The 6,942-nt window shown below is 42.8% G+C and overlaps 1 pseudogene; it reads right to left on the bottom strand.

The window, feature by feature from the left end:
- Positions 1-2,433: 2,433 nt before the first annotated feature.
- LOC118944390 lies at positions 2,434-2,578 on the bottom strand (annotated as a pseudogene).
- Positions 2,579-6,942: the final 4,364 nt, after the last annotated feature.

Here is a 6,942-nt window from a genome sequence, read left to right as displayed (position 1 = left end):
TTAGGTGCAATCTTACCGGCAGCAATATCCTTGCCTGTGAAGGCCTTTTTGTGCAAAGCAATGATGACAGCACGTGTTTCCTTGCAGGTAACAATGATTGACAGAGGAAGAACAATGATTCCAAGCACCACCTTCATTTTGAAGCTTCCAGTCTGTTATTCGAACTCAATCAGCATAACAGAGTGATCTCCAGCCTTATCCTCGTCAACACTCACACCTGTGCTAACGCGAGAATCACTGACATGATGTCAGCTGGTCCTTTTGTGGCAGGGCTGAAATGCAGTGGAAATGTTTTTTGGGGATTCAGTTCATTTGCATGGCAAAAAGGGACTTTGCAATTAATTGCAGTTTATCTGATCACTCTTCATAACATTCTGGAGTATATGCAAATTGCCATCATTCAAACTGAGGCAGCAGACTTGGTGAAAATTAATATTTGTGTCATTCTCAAAACTTTTGGCCACGACTGTACACTACACTATAGTATACTACACTATACCACACTACATTATACTATAGTATGCTATACTACACTACATTATACTACAATATATTATACTACACTTAATTTTACTACATTATATTATAGTACACCGTATTATACTACACTATATTAAACTACACTATACTATACCATTATACACTGTACTACCAAGTTTTTAAAACCATGTCTATCTTTATTTCCCAAACACAATTCAACACAATCATAATCATTTTTTTTTGTATTTTAATAATTTTAAGCATCTTTAACACAGGCTAATTAACACCTAACAAATTCCTTTGTACTTTTTAAAAACACTTTTAACATAGGCCAGGCCCCATGGCCATTGGCTCAACTTACCCAAGGCAAACATTTTTACTATATTAGCCCAAACAGCTACAAGGATGCACTTTCATGCTAAGTTTATGACCTCATATTGTAGCTTATAGAGACCCCAACTGATGTATAGAACAATCTTAAAAATATCTACTTTGGTTTAGATACAAGCGTCATGAAACCTTTAGCACAATACATTTTTGACTTGCCTACCACTAATTCCATGTGGTTTCTTCCTGAGTTGTATTCTGAAACGCAGCCCTGAAACAGCCTTGTAATATATCCAACCATTGAGCAGAAGATGGGAAAAGCAGGACCTCTAAAATCACTGTTTATTTAATGGTCTGGTGCTCTCACCAACACCTCCACTGGGGTGGAAACAGTGACTCAGGGTTAGGGTTAGGGCGCTCCCCTCCCATCCCTACCCATGCAGGGTGGTTTCACAGATGTCCTCCTCCCCACCTGTGTAAAGGGAAGTGCTTCCCGAGTAGAATGACAGCTCATCCGGCAGCAAGAGGGGCGGGTCTCAATTCACCTTCTACTCCCCCCCCTTGGCCGAACCCTTTTCCAGCATGATGATTCTGTACTGTGACACTGTGCTTTCAGGGGGCTTCCGTAGAGGGAGGTGGAAAATAATACCCTGAGCTTAGGCTCCATGTGGTACAGCCAATAGTAGCTATGGTCCCCCATTAACCCTGTCCTCACTCTCTCCTGCTACACCTAGCCTGTTTTAAGGAGCTGGATGACATCAGTACATAGGGAGTATTTTCTGCCTCTTACGCCTGTCCTGTGTGTGTGTGTGTGTGTGTGTGTGTGTGTGTGTGTGTGTGTGTGTGTGTGTGTGTGTGTGTGTGTGTGTGTGTGTGTCCGTTCATATTTGTGTGTGTGTGTCTGTGTATCTGTGTGTGTCTGTGCGTGTGTCCGTTCATGTTTGAGTGTGTGTGTGTGTTTGCGAGGTGCAAGGGGTGTAGGGGACGGACAAGGCATCACTTGTTTCGTTAAGTCTGGACTGGTGTTTGCCTTCAGGGGATAGTGTTTTCGGGCTTATGCCTTTTGTATACAGTAACATTTCTCAATAAGCATGACTGTCTGTGAGTAATTGTGTGTTTGTGGTATGAATCTGTGAAACTCCATTGTTTCATGAATACATGTTGTTGAGAAATGGACTCTGCTAACAGGTCTCCTCTCTCTATAAGTGCAGGCTGTTAAACCCCCAGATAGTATTTTTAGAGAGAAAATCATGCCCTTGTTTCTGTCTCCATCCATGCGTCTGTCTCTCTGTGTATGTACGCTGGACTAAAATAGCAGCATGGGCTCCTGTGAGAATAAACACAGGGGTTACATCCCAGATGGCACCCTATGCCCTTCATAGTGCACTACTTTTGACCAGAGCCATGGCCAAAAGTAGTGCACTTATATAGGGAATAGGGTGCCATCTGAGACGCAGATAGGGAAATGTAACTGCTGGGTTTCACACAGGTCTAATAGACAACTGGAGGTGGGAAATATGGGGAAAGAAACTCTAGAATGACAGAACTTCCTATGAAGATGTCTCAGCTCTTTGAGTGATGCCATAGTAATGCCTACCCTTGTTTGTTTGTTTTGTTTTCTACTCAGGGGAGGTTGTGGACGCAGTGCGCCACTACCACTAATTATGCAGTCGCGATTCCTACGTTTGTGAAAGTTGCAGGGGTCATCAATGGCCGAGCCTTGGCCCGGGGGAACCTCCTTCGTGACCGAGGTACCCTGCTAGGTAAGTCGTAACTTGGGGATTTGAGGTGGGTTGGGGTGACCAGGACGTAAAGGGATAGTTGTTTCTGGTGTTGGAACGGGGTTTATGTTTATTCAGACCCAGAGATAATGATGTGTGGAGGTTTTCGCCGAACAGCTGGGCTTGCATCCCAAATGGAACCCTATTCCCTACATAGTGCACTACTTTTGACCAGGGTCCATAGGGCTCCCCACAAAAGTAGTGCACTATGTAGGGAATAGGGTTCCATTTGGGATGCAAGCCCAGCTGTTCGGCGAAAACCTCCACACATCATTATCTCTGGGTCTGAATAAACATAACCCCCCCCCCCCCATACTGTTTATTTGAAAAGGTAAAATCGGCTATTGATACTGTACTTATATTGTCTCCAGGTTTCTACCTCCTTGGCAGTCAGGATCCATATTGATCTGAAAGACGGCCCTTGTGCATATCACCCCTCTCTAGACCCTCAAATAGGCTGTGTTGAGCAGAATGTAAAAATGAATAACTTTAATAAAAAGGGTATATACTATGTTGACTCTCCAGAGGATACCAGTGGTGACAGGAGAGATGCTTCGCAGCGTTCTCAGCTATCATATCTACCTCTGTTATTACGGTTAGCCTGGCGCTCTAGGGCTACCTTTACTCAGTGCTCTGGCCCGAATGCCACCATATTCCCTTGATAGTGCACTACGTTTGACCAATGCCCATATAGGGAGTAGGGTGCCATTTGGGAAGCACACCCAGTGAGATGTGGCATCAAAGTGTACCTACATGTACATATTACCTCAATTACTTCGACTAACCGGTGCCCCCGCACATTGACACATCGCTAATGTTATTTTATTGTTGCTCCAAAATAATTTGTCATTTTTCTTACTTTTACATTGTTGTAGTTATTTATTTTTTACTTTTAATTTATTTGAGTAAATATTTATTTTTTTTCCTTAAAACTGCATTGTTGGTTAAGGGCTTGTAAGTAAACATTTCACGGTAAGGATCTACACCTGTTGTATTCGCCACATGTGACAATAAAATGACAGGTGACAGGTTGTTATGCCCTTTAGGACTGTCCTGTGCGGTCACAATGGCACCTCCCAAATGGCACCCTACTCCCTACCTTTGACCAGTAGTGCGCTGCATAAGGAGTAGGCTACTATTTAAGGACACAGTAACTTTGAATTCACCTCAGACTGCAGAGGTAAATCTATTACTGTATTGGACGGCGTGTGAGAGCAACGAGCGCATAGATCATGTAATAGGACAGGCAGGCAGAACAAACTTGAAACGTCAAATCAGTGTGTGTGCAGAATAGAGAGATACATTTGGATTTATTTAACCTTTATTTTATCAGGGAGTCATACTGAGGTCAATATCTATTTTTACAGATGAGCCCTGAATGACATAAATTACATTATAACACACATCAAAATCATAACAAAAACCAGACAGTCATCAGTTATAAGTTCCTCAATCAGCTTTCTGAATTGCCCTAGACCAGTGGTTCCCAAACATTTTATAGCCCCTTACCCCTTCAAACATTCAACCTCCAGCTGCGTACCGCCTTTAGCACCAGGGGCAGCGCACTCTCAAATGTCGTTTTTTTTTCATCATTGTAAGCCAGCCACACACACACTAGACGTTACATTTATTAAACATAAGAATGAGTGTGAGATTTGTCACAACCTGGCTCATGGGAAATGACAAAGAGCTCTTATAGGACCAGGGCACAAATAATAATATAATAATAATTAATCGTTTTGCTCTTTATTTAACCATCTTACATGTAAAACCTTATTTGTTCATCGAAAATTGTGAATAACTCACCACAGGTTAATGAGAAGGGTGTGCTTGAAAGGATGCACATAACTCTGCAATGTTGGGTTGTATTGGAGAGAGTCTCAGTCTTAAATCATTTTCCACACACAGTCTGTGTCTGTATTTAGTTTTCATGCCAGTGAGGGCCGAGAATCCACTCTCACATAGGTACGTGGTTGCAAAGGGCATCAGTGTGTTAACAGGGCAATTTGCCAAGGCAGGATACTCTGAGCGCAGCCCAATCCAGAAATCTGGCAGTGGCTTCTGATTAAATTACATTTTCACAGAACCGCTTGTTGCAATTTTTATGAGGCTCTCTTGTTCAGATATCGGTAAGTGGACTGGAGGCAGGGCATGAAAGGGATACTGAACCCAGTTGTTTGTCTCATCCGTTTCAGGAAAGTACCTAATTGCTCACATTGTCGGTAAGGTTGAGTTCATTTTCACACAACAAATCATACAATGATGGAAAGACCTGTGTGTTGTCCTTGTTAATGCAGACAGAGAAGAGCTCCAACTTCTTAATCACAGCCTCAATATTATCCCACACATTAAATATAGTTGCGGAAAGTCCCTGCAATCCTAGATTCAGATCATTCAGGTGAGAAAAAATATCACCCAGATAGGTCAGTCGTGTGATAAACTCATCATCATACAAGCAGTCAGACAAGTGAAAATTATGGTCAGTAAAGCTCGTCTCTCAATTTAAAAAAAAACGTGTAAATTCTTTGCCCCTTGATAACCAGCGCACTTCTGTATGTTGTGAAAGCATTACATGTCGCTGCCCATATCATTGCATAGTGCAAAAAATACACGAGAGTTCAGGGGCCTTGCTTTAACAAAGTTAAACATTTTCACTGTAGTGTCAAAAGTCTTTCAAGCTGTCAGGCATTCCCTTGGCAGCAAGAGCCTCTCGGTGGATGCTGCAGTGTACCCAAGTGGCGTCGGGAGCAACTGCTTGCATGCGCGTTACCACTCCGCGAGTTACCACTCCACTATGTCTCCCTGTCATGGCATTTGCACCATCAGTACAGATACCAACACAGCTTGACCGCCAAAGTCCATTTGATGTCACAAAGCTGTCCAGTACTTTAAAAATATCTTGTCATGTTGTCCTGGTTTCCAGTGGTTTTCAGAAGAGGATGTCTTCCTTAATTGACCCCCCATAAACGTAACGGACATATACCAGGAGCTGTGCCAGGCCCGCCACGTCTGTTGACTCATCCAGCTGTAATGCATAGAATTCACTGGCTTGTATGCGAAACAGTAATTGTTTCAAAACATCTCACTGATGCGTGGTGAAACAGTGTTGTTTGATGAAGACATTGTCTGTATAGTTTTTTTGGGGCCTTTTCCCCCAGAAATGTCCCAGCCATATCTGTGGCAGCAGGAAGAATGAAGTACTATCCACGATAGTATGGGTCTTGTCTGTCCTAGCCACTCGGTAGCTCACCATATAAGACGCTTCTAACCCCTTCTTATTAATGGTTTCTGTTGCTTTTATACATGTCTTACCACTCAAAAGTTGTCTTCATTCTCACTCAAAAAAACTAATGTGGTCTATTTTTCAAATGGGCATGTTTTGTTTCTAAATGTGAGTTGTGAGATGGTACTTTTGGACATATAACACACTGTGGCTGAGGAAAGGCACTACTCCCAATATAAGTGAACCCCAAATCAATGTAGTTCTCATCATATTTGCTCCTCTTCGATGGTCCAACGTCCCTGTCTGTTGTTCGGTGCTTTCCCAGGTAAGGGGGCAGTAGCTCTTCAGCTGCATCAGATTCACAACCGTCAGTGTCCATGCTAGCTGGGCGAACAACAAATGTAGAATTACTGATGTTAGCATCGGATGTGCTCGTGGAAGAGGAACAACTTGTCGTCGACATGTGCAGGTGTAGTACTGCTGGTAGTAGCAGTACTACCAGTAGAGCTGGTATGTGTCTCTATTGATGGTAGTAGCAGTACTACCAGTAGAGCTGGTATGTGTCTCTATTGATGGTAGTAGCAGTATTACCAGTAGAGCTGGTATGTGTCTCTATTGATGGTAGTAGCAGTACTACCAGTAGAGCTGGTATGTGTCTCTATTGATGGTAGTAGCAGTATTACCAGTATAGCTGGTATGTGTCTCTATTGATGGTAGTAGCAGTATTACCAGTAGAGCTGGTATGTGTCTCTATTGATGGTAGTAGCAGTACTACCAGTAGATCTGGTATGTGTCTCTATTGATGGTAGTAGCAGTACTACCAGTAGAGCTGGTATGTGTCTCTATTGATGGTAGTAGCAGTACTACCAGTAGAGCTGGTATGTGTCTCTATTGATGGTAGTAGCAGTATTACCAGTAGAGCTGGTATGTGTCTCTATTGATGGTAGTACCAGTATTACCAGTAGAGCTGGTATGTGTCTCTATTGATGGTAGTAGCAGTACTACCAGTAGAGCTGGTATGTGTCTCTATTGATGGTAGTAGCAGTATTACCAGTAGAGCTGGTATGTGTCTCTATTGATGGTAGTAGCAGTACTACCAGTAGAGCTGGTATGTGTCTCTATTGATGGTAG

This window comes from Oncorhynchus mykiss, chromosome 25 (genome assembly GCF_013265735.2).
Source record: "Oncorhynchus mykiss isolate Arlee chromosome 25, USDA_OmykA_1.1, whole genome shotgun sequence".
NCBI lineage: Eukaryota > Metazoa > Chordata > Actinopteri > Salmoniformes > Salmonidae > Oncorhynchus > Oncorhynchus mykiss.
Note: the sequence above shows the minus strand (reverse complement) of the source record. Positions and strands in the feature narration are given on the sequence as shown.